Raw genomic sequence first — 19,550 nt, forward strand, 5'->3', positions numbered from 1 at the left:
CCTAACATAATTAAATACTACCTCAATATTTACAGTGTTCGCCACAGTAAACATAGGGAAGCATAAGGAATACTGCAAATACTGAGATAACTTTAAGGAAAATTGGCAAGTATTTTAAGTGCAACCACTGTGGACAAGAATAAAGATAGAAGGAAACTTTGTTTTTCAAAAAAAAAAAAATCAATATTTTACCTCCACTAGGCTTCCCACCAGGGGCCTAATACTACAACTAGTAGGCTGGGTTATTTTCCAGGCTCTTTAAAGGGTAGACTCCATATCACAGTTAGGAAATTCTTACTGCCAGAGCCATAAATATTCCAGCAAGTCTGCTAACCTAACATGTTATAAATAATATATTGAAAAAGGAAAACCAAAATCTTGTGTGGAAAACCCCAGTGCAGCTGTTTGTAGCCAGCTGTAAACTCCAGGCCACTGGGTCCAGCTTGAGAAGTAGCCTGAGAGGATTACTGGCCATGCAGTATCAGAGGCCCTAATGATAGCAATGGTATACTTCCTCCTAATAATACGTATGGTTTCTCTTCCTACTCTCACTATTGTTTCTGTCCATTTTCTGAAATGATTCCTTTCTAATGAGGGTGCAGCTGCTGGTAACTTTGAATTCTTGATGCATGTTCAAGTTGCATGGCTGAGCCACAAGATGAGACATGAATTTTTTGTTTCCCTGTCTGCCGCTGGCAATTCTCCTGTGTTTTTGCCATCACACCACAACTCTGGAGTAGAGCAGTTTGTTCTCTTTCAATTCTCAGGGAGGTTTGGTCATATCCAAGAAAAAAATGAAAAACTGAAGTATGGAGAGCAAAGAATCAATGTAATATTTTTATTGTACAGTATAAGAATTCTGGTAACAGTATTCAATGTGAGAGTAATTCAGATCAATTCAATTCACATCTGCCAAGCCTTCATTCAATCGATGTGCCAAATCTTTGACAGAATAGTGATGAATGCACAATGAGAATGTTTAGAAAACATACCAAAATAGTTTATTCTGAGATCAGCTCAGGATATAGAGAAAGCAGCTGTAACTTGAAAGAGCACCAGTCCTGAAAAACGATGACTCATCATGCTTCTCAAGTGCTCCACAATGTGTGAAAGCCATTGGGTACTAAGAAACCATTTGTCACGCAGGCTGCGTGAGGAATTAGGATGGGGAACAGACATGTTTTTGTAATGCACTATTTCTTTTAGATGTTAGGATCCGGTTGTACTTAACGAGTCGCTAAACACATTTTGTGGGGAAATTATGAAGCATTCAGGGCTAAAGCCCTCCTTGGTTTATACCATCTTCAGGGGCATAAACAAGGGTGCAGAGACCCCAGCAGAATAAAGTCTGTGGTGAGGGGCTGTCATAAACATAAAGAGAAGGGTAGCATAAAATCCCTCCTGGGAGCTGTACGGAATCACTTTACCTGTAAGGGGCTAAGAAGTTCAAACAACCTGGTTTGCACCTGACCAAAAGGACCAACAAGGAAAGAAGATACTTTCAAATCCGGGGGCGGGGGCGGTTTTGTTTGTGCTCTCTTGTGTTTGTGCCCTCTCCAGATGAAGAGAGAACCTAAGGGAGAGGGATAACATCTCCTGAAAACATACTTGGAATAACCCATCGAAGAATTACAGAAATTTTAAGTGAGACAAAGAAATGTGTTAGATTATCTTTTGTTTTAGCTTGTGAATTTTCCCTGTGCTAAGAGATAGTTTTATTCCTGTTTTGTAACTGTGAAGCTGAGTCCAGAGGGGAGTCCTCTGTGTTTTAAATCTTTTTATTACCCTGTAAAGTTACCTTCCATCCTGATTTTGCAGATGTGATTCTTTTACTTTTTTCTTTATAATAAAATTCTTCTTTTAAGAACCTGATTAATTTTCAGTGTCCTAAAAACCAAAGGGTTCGGTCTGTGCTCACATTGTAACCAATTGGTTAGTATATTATTCTCAAGCCTCCCCAGAAAAGGGGGTGAAGGGGGTTGGGGGATATTTTGGGGGAATAGGAACTCCAAGTGACCCCTTCCTGAATTTTTGTATGAATCACTTGGTTGTGGCAGCAATATGTCCAAGAACAAGGAAAGGAATTTGTTCCTTGGGGAAATTTTTAACCTAAACTGGTAGAATATAAGCTTAGGGGGTCTTTCATGCAGGTCCCCACATCTGTACCCCAGAGTTCAGAGTGGGGAGGGAACCCTGACAGGGGCATTCTAGTGGTGTAAAATGACTGCAATCTCCCCTCTGCTGTCAGGCCCAAAAGGGTACAACACATCCCAAAGATGGATAATGGTAGCCCTGGAGGGGACATGGCCAGGGCAGCAAAGGACTGGGTTCATTCAACTGCTTGTGCAAACACTGAAAGGGGGGGGGGCTGCGGAAACATATCCGAACCTACTACAGGAGCGAATTACCCCTGGAGTTTGGCGGGTCCTTACTGCTGCAGGGAGGTAACATTTCAAACTATCTGAGATGAAAGTGACCTACTAACCTGAATGGAGTTTAATCTGGGGTTACTATGACCAACTATATAGAAACAATGGGACAAATTCTGACCAGATGAAACTCTACATACACCAGGTCTGTATCTGACGATAGTTGTACATCCCGTATATAAACAGAAATACCAAAGGCCTGGCTGTTCAGTCTCTTGCACCTTGTATCCATTAGCATCTGCTTGAAGTGAGTGCAAAATACCACCCACTCAGATTAGCAGGAATTTACACCCACTTTGAGCAGGTGTAGATGGCTACACTATGTGTAAGACAATGACAGCTCAAACCCTCTACAGTTGTCACAGGTTTCTTCCTTGTTGTTTGCGCCTAATGATAGTTTTATGTAAAATGAATTGTTTTAAAGTGCATCATTTCCTGCTCATGCAGCCAGAACCCTCCTTTTCCTGATATCATAATGCGGTGGCTCTGGAAGAGATGTGGCTGTCACAAAGAAAATAACGTGCAAGGATTATAAAGAGCTGGAATTTGTTATAGCAGGGATTCATTTGTCTCTAGAAGTTGAGTGACTATGAGTGAAAATTACCACCTGTGGAATATAAGTTGGACTCTTTGCTGGAACTGGAAAAATAAAAATGATGGGGTAGAGAATGAGAGAACAATGCTTCTTCCTTCCCACCACTCCAACTTCCTTCCCTCTTTTCAATTCTTTCCCCACTGGTGTGTGTCAGAAGCATGGATATGACCTACTCATCAAATTTGAATGCCCATAGTTCTTCATAAACTCCTGAGATATAGCAAAACTAAAACAAAACAATCCACACACACCTAACATTTCAGGCATTGGGAGGAGGAGGGGGGAAAACCAAACAGAATTCCACAGCACTGATTTTGGCCTTTTGAATGTACATTAGGGAATGCCTCTTCTTCTTGTTTACTTTCCTGTTATCATGTTAGTGGCCCTGCGAGGTTTGTAACATGTTTATTTAAGTAAATCTTCCTTCAGACAAACACATGGCACATTATTATTATTAAGAATATTGCATAAACATTGTGTACTTTCTATAATTATACACCTAAGTAGTTAGGGTGCCTGCTTGTGTGAGCAGATTGATAAATGAATAACAGTAAACAATCTTTTTATTTCAATAATTTTTAATAATGATGTGCTCTTATTCTAATACAGTACAAGATGCATGCTTGGAGGAGCAGATTGTTGACTGCTCTGCTTTAATAAATATTTTTATTGAGAATTTATATCAGTACATACTCTTTTACTAATACAGAAGAATGTTAATTTCAAAAATAACTGGCCAACTGTAACAAAACATAAGCCACATCAAGTTTATGGCAGTATCTTCAGTTACAGTAGTATTTGACTTATTAGACATGAAATTGCAGCACTGTGGTGACATGGTACTTACAGTACCTGTCAGTGAAGTGTATGTGGCACACCTGTGCTGTGCCATGCTGTCTAGGTATGTTACATCTGTCTTGTGAAAAAAATACATAGATGAATGTACTTCATTCATTGAATTCTTTAACTTTATTCATTGATTTCAGGACCCCAGATTGCTCAGGGGTATCAGATACCATGTGATGTTCAGAGCTGGAGTTTACATTTGGATCTCCAAGTTAGCTAAAGTTCTTTTGTTCATTTTTTAAAAAAATGGGCAGAAGGGGAGGGAAAAGAAATAAAACATCAAAATTAATTCCCCTTCCCCCCTCTAGGTTTTTTTCCCCAGGGCCTTATAGGTTCTTTCTCTGCTTATCTTTTAAACTCTGATCCTGCCAAAGAATCAACATGCACAGATGCTTACTCCTAGGCAAAGTCCCACTGACTCCACTGGAACTTCACATGGTCAGTATGTCCAGATACCCTTGCAAGATCAGAGCTTTAGAATGCAAGTATTATGGGACAGGGACTTTCTTAATCACTTTTATATCTTGTAGGGTACTGAGCACATTGTTAGCACTTAATAAAATTAATAATGATATATTGCCAAGAAAGCTTATGGACATTGTTGTCGTCCTTGCTTCACTTGGGATCCCAGGAAAGGAAGTTGCCTTCTTTCCCTCTCACACCTGGGAGTAAGAGACCAAAATGGTATAATTCTGCTTTGTGATATGTAGGTGCAATATGGTGGGTCAGAAGGCTCGACTATCTCCCCTCACCCTCCCACCAACCCAGCACTCCTAAACGTGTTAGGAATTCAAACTGGCTACCTCAGAGGGAAGCACACTCTGCCCTCAAGTTAGAATGGTCTAGTAGCTTCTGGGCATGTTGGAGTCACCACCCTATGCTCGTTGATATTCACACTGCTGCAGCTCTGAAAAGGAACCTAGTGAATGGAGGAACATGTCCATCCTGCTCCATCTTAGTTTGCAAATGGAAGATGGCTCTATCTAGCGCAAGCTGGCCTTTCTGCATTACTTCTGTCTCCCCACCTTGGGTGGCCCCATAAGGGTAAGGACTGGATTTTGCCCAAAGAGATTAAAAGCTATCTGCCTTCACTGTTTGGGGTATTAGGGGTTGTTCCTTTAAAGATTAACTTTCCAAACAAAGAGTATGGTTAGAGTGCTGAGAAGATCTTATTGGAAACACACTCCAAATAAAGCAAAGCTCTTACATGCATTTTAAGCACTGTGTGATTACTGAACATCATACTGTCTTACCCCTGGATTGGCATATTACACAATCTGAAAAGCACTGGGCTAATTTGGATAACATAGAGGAATACATTAAAGTGTTCTTAGTTATTAGCAAAGATTAAAAGAAGAAAAGACTTGCTATCAGAACAATGTTCAGTCTTTCTTATAGCTCTCTACTGAGCACATAACAGAAAGTGATGTCAAGCTTTGGGAGGAGGAAAGCGTAGTCCCAGATCCTGCACAGCCATTAGAAACAACAATCAACAAATTGTATGGATGCAGCGATAATTAGAACTGGTCAAAAAATGTAGGCAAAGTTTTTTTAAAACACAAATGGCTTTTCAATAAAATGGAAATGTGATTAATGTTTTTGGTTTTGACTACATTTTTTTAAATTACAAATTTCAGAGTTTTTCAAAATTGTTCATTTTATTTTGCTGGGAAAACTCTCACTTTCCCCCATTGGAAAGAGGCAGGGAGGAGAAGTAAAAAGTGAGTGGTATTTTTCACCCCAAATGAAAACACACATTTTTGATTAAATTTTTCTAAAAATAGTTATTAAAAAATTAAGAAAATTGCTTCTTTTGAAGTTGTTCACAACCTATATTTACCTTTTCCCAAACAGCTTACTTACAGAGATACCGACACAACTGAATAGACAGTAAGGAGGAGTATTTCCGCTTTTTTGGCCTGAGCAGTTAGCCAATATCCACAGTCTTACTGGGTCATTTTTGTTAGAAGAAGAAATTAATGATACAGGTCAGGTTACAGTATCCTTTAGTTCAGTCCTACTTCTCTACAAGGAACATACATGAGGTCTTGTTTCCCTGAATGCAGTGGGAACAAACAACAGGAAACAATGTCTTTGTTTAGAAATCCAAGTCTACCTTTCCAGTGAGTACTATTGCCACAAGAAGCTCTGGCTTTTGGTTTCTTCCCAGGGCCACATTCCACAGCTTTGCTGCCTTCTACTTGCTACCTTCAGGCTTGCTGCTAACACACAGCTGAAGCTAATCAATCCCCAAGTCCCTGCATTTGCAATCAGTCCCCGGGGAACCTTTCCATCTACACTGATTGGCCTTGCCATGCGTGATGCCTTGCTTCAAGTGGTGCCTGGCAATTGTTTCAGCTATCACTACGAAAAGGCATTTAGTTGCTCTTTCCCTTTCAACTGACTGAAAAGAGGGTAGTGCACCAGCACCTATTAACTTCAACCAGATCTAGGACTGATCTGTACAGCACAGCAATGCTTAATGGCAGTCATTAACACCTGCCAGCATAACAGGCAGAAAAAATATCCAGCCAAATCACAGTTGATTTTCATGTCACATTTTCAAATGAAGGACTCAGTCATAGCTCTGCCAACACCCCCAGCATTGTTGTACAGTGCAATTTTGTACTGCCACGGGAGCAGAGTGAGAGGCAGATTGTGACTTGGAGAGTTACTATCTGCTTCTCAGGCTCTCCCTTGCTCTGGGTCAGTACACTGCACCAAGTCTATATAGGTTTCTTGTACAAGCTCCACCCTTGCCTACCCACTCCTACCCTCATGCGTGTGTAGGGGGGGATAACGTAGCATCTCCACTGAGGTTGCTTTTGTCTCTGCATTGCTACCCATACTAGCAATAGTCCATGCAGAGGTGCATTGCAGTACCTTGCAGGCCCTTGCTCCACTGCACAGTCATGCATGTTGGGTATGATTTGGCCCCAAACATGCACAAGGGCTTGTGAATGTATTTGGAAAAGAAATTGGCAATGCACAAGGAAGAGTGTGGTAAAAGCTTTAATTCGTCTGGGATTACAGAAACCACTAGAAATGCCTCAGTTTAAAATTTTTCACAGATGTCAACTATACTTGTTCTTACTGTATTTAATTTAATGTCTGGAATATTGTAGTCATGTAATTCAGAGTCCATATGACTGGGAAACAGCCAGCCCAACAGATTTGAGAAATTTTCTTTTTATGTTAGGTTTAAATAAAAGAATGATCCCTCGTGCGAGTTTTTGTACCCTGCTGTGTAAGGAAATGCAGTGGAAAGCTATGAAAGATGTCTGTGTAATGTACTTTAAATGTCTGTGAACTGAATGAGCAGCTGAGAAGTATTGTATCAATTGTAGCAGCTGCCATTTCATCTTGATTAATCATAAGGGTGGGCAAACTCTGCTTATTTTTGTTCCCACTCAAACATTGCACGTGCAAAATCAGGCAAATGCATGAAGGCTTGTTCATGTTCTGTTAGGAACTTGTGCTAAGCTAGTACCTAATTGACGCTGTCAGCATCTCCACGCTAGGAGTACATGTACTCCTAACTCAGGCACAGCATTATGCCCACCCCCAACCTCTTTCCACTAGGCAAAGGAAGGAGCAAAATATATGCATGCTGTGTTATCTGCCTCCTCTGGCCCTTTCTTATCCTCCATCTCAAGAATTAGGGTTGAACCCAATACCCCCACTGCCAACAATTCCTGGCTCAAACTTACTTTTCACATGCTCTAGTGGAGCCTAGTCGCCAACTAACTCCCTACTCCATTATTTTGGTAGGTGTCTGCTCCCACCCCCGTCTTCTGATTCCTTGGGAGTGGAAGGGTCAGCAAGGTAGACCACTCTTCCCCAATAAAGGGAACAATCTTCACCTGCTCCTTTCATGTGGGCCACTTCCCATCCAGCAGCAAAGGCCAAGGAAATGATTGCCTCTGGTCCTGCTGCACCAGTCCTTTAAGTGCTATGAACAGAAACCCCTCAGTTCACTGGGATAAGAGAAACCCTGTGAAGGCTAGCGGAAGCCTACCCAGACTTCCTAGAATAGACCTGGCCACTAGTCAAGTCCTGGGTGAAGTTTCTCTTGATGCTGGGTGTGGCCTAGGTAGCTTTCCCTTCACCAGGATTTTTCCCTCTGCTAGGATAGGGATTCCTTCCCACCATCCAGTGCACGCTGGAGCATTCCTGCCTTTCTATTTTGTTTTCTGAATTCTTAAACATTAAAAGTAGTTGGAAAGACTCACAAAGCTTCAAACTCCTTATGAATATGTAGTTTAATATGTTAGGGTTGCTCTGGATGTGTGTGGCACTGAAATCATGAATCTCTAATAACTTATACTTTAAATCTGTATGAGACTTTTGGTCAAGCAACACAGGTATATCTGGGTCAGGACAAGGTGAACTGCATTTGTCCAGCTCTCTGACTGGTCCTTGGCTATTACTCAGCAGACAGCAGTCAAGTAGAACTTACACCCACCCTGATTTGGAGTGGGTTCACTGGTTTAGCTGAACTTTTCAGGCAGCTCACCTGCTAATTTACAGAAGCAGTTTCAAAGATTGCTTCTAACAAATTAAGAAATCGGATTACATGACAGGATTCTCTATCCTGTTCAATATTTTTTAGACGTGTGATTGGTTTTAAAAAGCTGTTTGAAGTCCTTAATTTTTCCTTGCCTATTCTTTTTTAGTCCCCGTCAACTCTTCCATAATTTAATTGGTTATGAAGCATTTTGGAGGGGATCATTGTGTTTGGAGTGGTAATACCAATATATAAGAGGCTGGAGGTAAATTGGAAAAATAACAGAAAAAAACTATTATGGGCCAGATCTCTCAAACTCTATGAGCAGCTCCATTGATTTCATTGGGACTACTCTTTGTGTATGGTACTAGTCGACATGAGTAAGGGTATCAGAATATGGCCCTGAGAGATTAAAGACCTTATTGTCCTCCAAATGGCACACTTCAATATATGAGTTTGTGGTCCTCCTGACCCCTTGAGTGCTGGCTGCATAGTTTCAAAGGTGTAGCAGCAGCTACTTCCTAGCACACTCCCTTCGGTACCAGCATTACACCTTTTAAAAGCATAATGCCTTGAGGTGCAGATGCCTGGCAACATACCTTCTCCCCCCACCTGGTGAACTATTGCACCGTAGCAGTTTAGGAAATTTACACTTACTTTAAATATTCTAAAATTAAAATGTTCAGCCTAAATCTAGCCTTGCAGCGTATGAAGAGTAAAAGAATAAATCATGTAATCTCTGGAATTTATTTGCATTATGTATCTGTAAAAACTCAAATTTCCTCTCAGAATACATATTTGAGCTCTGCCCAAGTGCAGCAAAAGGGCATTGAGAAAACTGTAGGTAACTTCTTGATAAACACTGCTTGCCTGCTTTTTTTTTTGAGTTATGTCCTGCTTCATATTACTTTAAAAGGAAATTTATTAATGATGGTTATGTTGTTTGTTGTTTCTGATCTTCTTGCTACTATTTCAAAAACTGTCATGCTTCAAAAAGCAGCTGTCTAGTGAAAACCATAGAAAAGCCATGCATCTCTTTGTAGATGTCTTACAACAAAATGTAATATACACAGTGGTCAGGGCCGCTTTAAGGCCTATGCTGTTACTTCAAGAAATTCTCCCTTTTTGCCACATTAGAGTAGGTCTACATGCACAAATGTTTTCATAAGGAATGGTGACGTGGCTTTATTCATAAACATAAGGATGTCATTCTCTTTTTGCTCAGAGGCACTGATGCAACTGAACAAAAACATTAAGTTTTTGGAGACAGTCCAATCTGAATGGAAGAACTGTCGCATACGTGGCTTTTCCATATACAGTACCTCCATTGAGGTCAGATCTGGAAACTGATCAGATACGAATGGAAGACCCATAGTAAATCAAGTTTTCATGTAGACCTCCATTAATTCTGGATCAGATCCAGGAGCTAATGTGATGCCAGTGAAAGAACTGCACTGTATTCACTTTCAGATACTTTTGCTGTAAAATGAGATTGGCTGGATTTTAATCTGCAAACTAAAACCAAACAAGATGGATTTTAATTTTTTTAATGTATCCATCAAGACTTCATTAAAAGACTGTTAAGACAGTCACAGAAGACAACCAAAGCTCAGAAATCCAGGCTTACATGGGACACTACCACAGACCTTTTTTAGATTTTACACTTTCTGTAATAACAGTTTTGTCCTTTTCAGTTTGGGAAACTTGTTTATTTCCAGCCAGGCTTTGCATTATTTTCTTTTTGCTTCTTATTGTCAGTGTCAGTTTTGTTTTATTGCTTGGTTACAGGCTGGTGAATTAATAGATACCTGGAATCCAAAGGACATTCCCTTTGGGATTAGGCCACATTAAAGACGAACTGCAAGGAGATTTCTTTGACAGCAACTTTCAACTTTTAGTATATCAAGTACACCTATACATTGTTTCTTTTTTAAAAAAAGCTTTGCTTTCATTTATCTCTGAAATTTACATTTCTGACAAACTTTTCCCCCCAGTTTCTATGCAACCTTCAGTGAGCCCTGTAGTACCATAGATATGAACATGATTCATCTGTAATCTGAACTACCCACACAGTTTCCTCATCTCTTTCACCCCAAATCCTGTGAATGTTAGAAGTGTAAGGAAAGCAAGGTATAGAGAACAGGAAGAAATAAAACCAGTCTGATTGCCCAGCTGAATCCCATCCCATCTTCTCCTGTTGGCCTGTGGGGAAAACAGAATACAAACTACCATCCCCCGCCAACCCAAGGCAGGTCATAAGAACTATGCTGCCAGAATCTTAGCTTTACTGGCAAAGGGAAGAACCCTGCTTCTTCTTATGAGCCTTTTCCTAGTGCTGGTAACCTCAAGGGCCCTATACACTGGTCCCTTTCCTTTTCTGTTGATTAATGACGAGAGGGCTAAGAAGCTTAACTGCCATTCAGGCAGGAAGTCCAACCTGCTACTAGCTGCTGCTTATACAGAAGCTCCATTGTTCCCTTAACAGTCCCTCCTATGTTCCCCTAACACACACTAGAGTATAGATCTCATTCTGGTTCCCTCCAGTGCTATATCCCAGGACATTCTGAAATTGATGCTTGTTTTTATGTGCCAGGCACCCATTGTGAGTGATTGTATTACACAATATCAAAATAACTGGAATATCTATTTTAGTACATAGCATGATACAAATCTAGTGTATCTAATGTGTCTTTTACTAACTTTGCAAGCACTCAGCTTACTCTGAATCTGCTTGGGCTTTGGGAAGCATCTAATGCATACTGGACACGTTCAGAGGCTTACAAATAAGCAGGATAGTGACTCCCATACTACCAGTACACTGAGTATGTGAGACCTTCAAGCCCCAAACATGTACACAGGGACACATGCTGCTCAGTCAGGCTGAGGAAACTGTTGTGCTTCTCATGTACCCTCTTCTTGGGTCACTCTTATCTCTAGTCTCTGATTTGCCTCAGTATAGATGGATGTAATATTGCTCCCTTTCTGTGCCTACTGATACTCCAAGTCCCAAGGCCTGTGTCTGTGTGCTCTGTCTCTGGGGCTCCCTTTTTCAGTAAAGCAATTGACTTAACAGATGATTGATGGCTGTGCTGGAACTGGCTGTGTGGAAAACAGCCCCCCCAACCTGAAGCAAAACTCACCAGCAACTACACACCACACAACAGAAACACTAAACCAGGAGCCAATCCCTGCAACAAACCCTGTTGCCAACTCTGTCCGCATATCTATTCAAAGGACATTGTCATAGGACCTAACCACATCAGCCACACCATCAGGGGCTTGTTCACCTGCACATCGACCAATATGATATACGCCATCATGTGCCAGCAATGCCCATCTGCCATGTACATTGGCCAAACCGGACAGTCTCTATGCAAAAGAATAGATGGACACAAATCAGACATCAAGAATTGTAACATTCAAAAACCAGTAGGAGAGCACTTCAATCTCCCTGGACACTCAATAACAGACTTAAAAGTGGCCATTTTTCAAAAAAATTTTTCAAAAACAGACTTCAATGAGAAACTGCAGAACTGGAATTAATTTGCAAACTTGACACCATTAAATGAGGCCTGAATAAAGACTGGGAGTGGCTGGGTCCCTACAAAAAGTAATTTTCCCTCTGTTGATATTTACCCCTTCTTGTCAACTGTTGGGGATGGGCCACATCCACCCTGACTGAATTGGCCTCGTTAGCACTGACCCCCCACTTGGTAAGGCAACTCCCATCTTCTCATGTGCTGTATATTTATACCTGCCTACTGTATTTTTCACTGCATGCATCTGATGAAGTGGGTTATAGCGCATGAAAGCTTATTCCCAAATAAATTTGTTAGTCTTTAAGGTGCCACAAGGACTCCTCGTTGTTTTTGCTGATACAGACTAACAAGGCTACCCCTCTGAAATCTAAAACTCTGGGTAGGGATGCAGGACTCCGTTGAGCCATCCTGTGCTCAGATCCTTGCACCCTGTATAAATATGCAAGGTAGAACTTTGCCCTTAGGGTATATTCTAACTAACTGAATAAATATATATTCTATCTGAATAAGATATATTCTAACTGAATAAATAAATTTCAAAAAGTTATTCAACCAGCTATAACACTCCTTTTAAAAAAAACTCTGTGACCATGACAAATGGCTTAAATATTAGCTTCAGTCTTGCTCACTTTAGGACTACTACATTTATTTATTTTGGCTCTTAATTCCACTATCTTGTAAACACACTCCTTCTGTAGAGCTGGTCTCTTTATATAGAGTTGGGGGCCCTCTGCTATTTCTAATATGTGACTATATGGGGTACGTTGACTTTTTCCCCACTAGATTCATGAATTGTTTTCTGGTGCATAGGAAAGGTAAATCCTGTTACTGAAGACTTCAATATAATGCCTATGAAAAGCATATTGTACAAATATTTATTGTTTTTAATGGATATGCTAAACAGAAATTTCCACCCCAGTGAAAACAGTATACTTTTATTATGTATCAACCAGAAGGATGTGTACCTTTTAACCCTGTCTTCTTAAGTTTGAGAAGATACAGACTGTCTTGTTCATGTGAACTTTCCTGTAAATGGGACTAAGCCCATGATTAAAATTTGCAGGATTAGCCCCCCCTAGAAATTGATTATGCATTTAGGCATGGATTGCTAGTGTTACTGAGACAAGCAGACATGAGCTACCTTTATTTCCAGTGGCACAGAGATGAGAGAGAGAGATCTACATGTTGTTATTAACAATCTTCTTTTTATGCTCTGTGCAAAAATAAATGAAATTAAATATTGAATTTCTGCATTGTATTTGTTATTTTCAGTACATATTATAAAATATCAGACTCCACTGGAAGTTTCACCTAACTCCCTTTATTTACCCACTCCCTTTATGCACTGTAGGCTCAATGATACCTTCCCTTATGTAGATGAATTTCCAAAGGGAGTTCCTTTTCCCCAGTGTGCCAGAGTAGGGGCAGCCCTAATCTGATTCCTCGTCTGGGGATCATAGGGGAAGACCAGCTAGTGCTGTCTGATGTGCTAATGGTCGCACTCCTCCAACTTCTCCCTTTGCACTAGGATGGCTGTGCTGATGGAGTACAGACAAACATAGCAAGAGGCATCCCAATCCATATTTCCCCCAGCTTTGGGTAGGCATGATGTACATTAAAGGAACAGTATCTCCAGCCATCTCTCCTATGCAGTGCACCATCTCCTCCTCCTCCTCCTCCCCCCTGTGGCTCAGGCTCATAAGAGCCACAACTGAGCCCTGAATTTGTGCAAGGTTGATTCTCATACAGGAACATATAGGTAGTTGTAGGATCAGGGTAGGCATACACATGGTATTAGTCCCATTGAAGCCAATGATTTCAGTGAGTCTATTCATGTGAATAAGGACTGCAACATCCGGTCCTTGATCTATTTGTCTGTGCTTGGATCTCATGCTCTGTAACATGCAAAATATTTGTCACCTAAAGAAATAGTTGGGATAAGATTCTGTTCTCCTCTATATCTGTGTATACCTAGAGGAGCTCATTGTATCCCATACATTACTCTTGATTAACACCAATATGAATGAGAGGAAAATCTGACCTTGGAATCAACGGTTGTAAATGGCATTCACATGGTGCACCTGAAAGGAGAATTTTTGTTTAGCAGGGCTTAGTTTTTTTACTTTGATTTTGAAAGTCATTTTGATAACATGCACAATGAAAAGTGTGATAGGAACATAAAAAATACAACTTGCAACTTTTCAGTGTTCCAAACATTGCATTATGTTTATTGTATTATCTGATGCACAGAACTAACGATCATTTAAGATGCTGTCAGACAAGGAGGAAATAAGTGAGTGAAGGTGATTCAGGTATGCAACATTTTTTAAAGTCTGTAATCCAGCATTAGGCCCTGATCCTGCAAACATTTACCCACATGCTTAATTGCATGAATTTCAGTGTAACTATGCAGCTGATAAGAGTTAAGCACATGTAGAATCACAAACACTTGCTAGTGAAAGGAGAGCAGACAATCACTGACCAACAGAAATTTCTTTCAAATAAAGCAGTTCAGCTAAGATATAGGACTTTAACATATAGAGCCAAATTCTTTGGTATAAATTGGTGCAGATCCAGACTTCAATAGAGGTGCACCAATTTACACCAGCAGATAATCTAGTCCAGAAAAAGCAAACAATTCTCCATATGGTTAGTCAAACATGATATATATTCTCAGTAGTTCACCTTTGGGAATTAATATATCCAATATTACCAAGGCATCTGAGTTTGATAAATCACAGAGGAGTCATAAAAAATTCTAACATTAATTATGTTATGGCATTGCCATTAATCTCTAAAATATACCATGTACCTGTATCTATCCCTAAAACAAATGGATTTTCTATTAGTGGAGCAATATCAATTAATTCACTGATAGTGTTGCTAATATAATTTGGACCTTCAGACACTAGCATATCAACAGATACGTTGATTATTTCAAAAAGAGGTGTTTGTGAACAGTCACTAAAATGGTTCGATTGTAATATTTGTTATTGATTTGAGGGATTTCTGGAGGCCTGAATGGAAAAGAGGAGGCAAGGAGGCAAGGATCCAGGCATCAATCCTTATAAAAACACTTTAAACAATGTGCTTTCACAGTTGCTTAAAAGTCATGGAGCAGATGCGTTGAAATTGTAAAATCTGCAGTTTTATTATGCCAATGACTTTCTATTGGCCTCAGTCATAAAATAACACGCTCCTCACTGAAGTTCTCTGCTAAATAAAAAACACAACCAGACTGACTAAAATCAAACTCAGACAAGCAAAAAACAATTTTGTCTTCATCTAAGAGGACTTGATTAGTTCAATAATAATAATAAAAAAATTCTACTTCGCTATAATTAAGTTCTTCCCAAGGAAAAAACAGTGCATTGAAAAGTAATTTGACTAAATTGTTGCTTAAAAGAATTTGAGAATCAGCTCTTCCCCACCCCCACCCGCCACCACCCTGAAGGCATTAATTGCATGTTTAAAATGTTCAAATATTTTCATTTTTAAAGATATGGAATTTCCTCATTGAAGCAGAGTATCTGCTGAGCTAACTCTATCCCTATAAAAAGAAAAGGAGTACTTGTGGCACCTTAGAGACTAACCAATTTATTTGAGCATGAGCTTTCGTGAGCTACAGCTCACTTCATCGGATGCATACCGTGGAAACTGCAGCAGACTTTATATACACACAGAGAATATGAAACAATACCTCCTCCCACCCCACTGTCCTGCTGGTAATAGCTTATCTAAAGTGATCATCAAGTTGGGCCATTTCCAGCATTTGTGTGGGGGGGTGGAGGGTGAGAAAACCTGGATTTGTGCTGGAAATGGCCCAACTTGATGATCACTTTAGATAAGCTATTACCAGCAGGACAGTGGGGTGGGAGGAGGTATTGTTTCATATTCTCTGTGTGTATATAAAGTCTGCTGCAGTTTCCACGGTATGCATCCGATGAAGTGAGCTGTAGCTCACGAAAGCTCATGCTCAAATAAATTGGTTAGTCTCTAAGGTGCCACAAGTACTCCTTTTCTTTTTGCGAATAGAGACTAACACGGCTGTTACTCTGAAATCTATCCCTATAGAGAACCTGAGCTGTCTAAACTACACACTGTGGCTTTGGAATTCAGGGAAAATTTAAAAAAAATGAATTAGTATATTTCTGGGATCTAAGCCATATTCATCTCACATTTTTTGTTTCTATTGTCTCTATATAAAGGGTTTGTTAAATTCTCATGTACTGTACTCTTTAGACAGAATAAAAAAATAGGTTCTAAACATAGCACCTTCTTGAACACAAGGTAGATTTTCCAGATAACACTTCAGCCAGTGAAATATAACAACAATGTAGTGCTAGTAGATACAATGTCAAGGAATCAATGGCAAATCTCTTTATGTAATTTCTCTCACAACAGATATGTTTTCCAAACCAAGAAGTGCATAGATATTAACACAGTCTTTGTCTCAGTATACTGAAATTTTCTGTCTGTTTTCTCCAAGCTTCTTAAAATCAATTTTCTAATACTGAATGTGTTTCTCATGCTTTGTGCTCTATCTCTGGTAATAGTGACTTTGTTGGTCATGTTAAATATTCAATAGATTTGTATACATAGAAGGAAGATGGGAACTCCTTGAAGACGCTGTAAATAATCTACAATTATTGGCACCAGAAAGTACTTTTACTTGGATTACATATGTTTATTTTGTACTCATATTGATTATAGGGCATGATAAAAGATAACATGAAAAAATATATTGTGGCTATGATCAACATATATGATAAAAAGAAAAGGAGTACTTGTGGCACCTTAGAGACTAACCAATTTATTTGAGCATGAGCTTTCGTGAGCTACAGCTCACTTCATCAGATGCAAAAATATGATAAAGTTGACTGGATGGAAATGCACCCCAAAAATTCTGATTACCCCTTCACATTTCATAAGGTTTAACATACTTTATTATTAAGCATATATTTAGAACCTAACAATAATATATATTAATCTTCTGAAAATTATATAGTAAGTGGATCTGTCATATTTCAGAGGGCTATTTACAGTGATCACTGTAATCTATAGCACGAAACAGGTATCAGATTTCTGTGCAATAAAACTTATTTTTTGTGAAGGCACAGCAAATGTTGCCTTAGTGCTAACAATATAGGCCATTTGACCTTACGCCATATATTTATATTAGAAGGGAACTAAAAACACACTCCAAGAGCAGCTAGTGGACTACTTGAGTGCACAAGCATTAAATTGAATCCACACTTCTGTGCATTCCACAGGACTAGGAAGAGTGTAGATTTGTGCACCACTGGCAACTAAGTAAGCATTTTTCTAATGGCCACAGCAGTATGTGTTGAAAAGTTTTATTAAAGAAAGGCTGTCAACATGTTTAGGCTCTGAATTATACAAAAATAGTTTAATAGTTATATTTTTTAATGATTGCTTTGGTCCTCGGCATCTGAAACAGAACAATTGTGCTGAGAACCCAAACAATGAGTGGGTGAGGGAATATCTTCTGAGATGATATCTTCAAAGAAGCAGAATTACATCTGCACAGAAAAATAAATTGCTCAAGGATATCTCAAAATAAAGATACCATCTGCATAGAAGAGTATAAATAGTTCAAGGGATATCTTAAAATAACTGGGATAAAATTCTGCAACAGGGAGTTTGAAAGAAAAAGGCCAGTGACCAACATGGAAATCACATTTAAAAATTTTTTTTAATAGAAATGATAAAATATCTCTACTGACAGAGAGGAGGAAAAAAAAAACAACCTAGCTTCATGGATATGCTCTCATAAAGAAAAACGCTTTCACACACTGGCCACTTTAAATTCAGCCTCCCCAAAGTAAAAACAAATCTATGGAGCAAGATAATTTGAGCAATCCCACTTTGGGAACAGGATCTGAAGCACTGAAAGACCAAACTGCCATTCTTCCCTAGAGGCTGAAATGAAGTAATGGTGCAGTGTAAATACATGTAGTAGGGAGGTCCTTCTTTCAGCCTTGTGCATGTTATGAACTGAAACATCCTCAGCGTTCACAAAGGAAGCTGCTATACCCTGGATGGTATGAGCAGTAACATGATCTTTAGTTGCAGGCTTGCCAGGTCTGAGTAGTGAGAAATTAATCAGACAACCATAGAGGCATGATCCTTTTCATGACAGCAGTTCCTGTTGAATTGGCATCAAAAGAAACAAAAAGCTGGGTGGACTTGCAGAGATCTTTAGCCCACTTCAAACAAAAACTCAAAGATCTTTTCACACTCATTTTGGGGTGAAGGTCCTCACCAGAATAGATATGAAGGGCTGGGAATTCCTTTGGCAGTATGATAAATTCATTGAGATGGAATACCTTCATCACCCTGGCTCTGGGATAAGTCCAAAGCACCACCTGATCCTTGTTAAAAATCTGTTATAAGGTGTAAGCTGAATTCTGTGAGCTGAATTCATTGCTATCAGCAATATTACTAATAGGTAGAAAATCTGAATTCATAGCAGTTCAAGAGGAGCTTTCATCAGGACCATGACTACATTAATAATCCATGAGGCAGAGAGGTTTTGTATTGTTTTTATTGAAGTTTTTTTATTAATTTTTGTTGGTATTTTTAGTGTAGTCTTCACATACATCAAGCCCATCAAAGGACCTGAAAACAAGGGGCTGAAGAGATGCTTGTCATCTCTCTCATCTAGTTCACAATAGGCCAACATGTGAATGTATATTGAAAGTGCAGAAAGTCACTCTAGAATGTGGCAGGAGCAATCTAGAGGTTTTGGCAGCTGGATGGGGTACTTTAGGCCTCTGGCAACCATGAAAGCATGGGAGGAGGTTTGAGTTTTGGAAACTGGGAGATAGTTGAGATTTTTTGGTACAGAGAAGGCTTCTCCTCTTTCCCTCCCCTTTTATGAATGGAGCAGACATGACATTTTGAGGGGTTTGAATTCCTAGTTACCATTGACAGCCACAATTGCCCTAATATCTATCACTAGTGCATCCTACAACAATTAATAATGGAGCTGGCTGGAAAATCAAAATTTTCCAGTGAGAAATTTTGAACAAAATAATCATTCAAAAATTTATTTTCTGTAGTAAATTTTGAAATTATCTGGAACTACACATTTGTTTTGAGTTGACCTTTCAATTTTTGGTTTTCTTTTTTATCTAAATTGTCATTTTATTTGGATATTCTGTATTTGGGATCTGGGGGACAATGTCTTCTCCTTTGTACTCTTTTCCCCCTACTTTTTTTCCACTGAGAAAAGTAAAAAGGGAGAGAAGAGCCAAAAAATCCAAAAATAGAAAATACACAATTTTTCATTTCCAAAAAACACTTTTATTTAAAAATATGTTCAAAATGCAGTGTTTTGTTTCTAAACCAATTTTTTTCATTTACAACTTTTCCATAGGAGAACCAAAATTTTTCATTGAATTCAACATTTTCCCATCAAAAAAATAAGTTACATATAAACCTCATTTTTTGACAGGATACTGTTTCATGTGAACATTTTTACTTGCTCTAATGGATAAGCACATTAACTGGATGCTTCCACTTCAGCATTCAGCAGTAAAAGAATAATTATTATTGATTATCAAATTTCCATTGTTAGGTTTCAGAGCCAACAGCATATTGAGATGAAG

The sequence above is a fragment of the Eretmochelys imbricata genome, chromosome 4 (genome assembly GCF_965152235.1).
Source record: "Eretmochelys imbricata isolate rEreImb1 chromosome 4, rEreImb1.hap1, whole genome shotgun sequence".
NCBI classification, from domain to species: domain Eukaryota; kingdom Metazoa; phylum Chordata; order Testudines; family Cheloniidae; genus Eretmochelys; species Eretmochelys imbricata.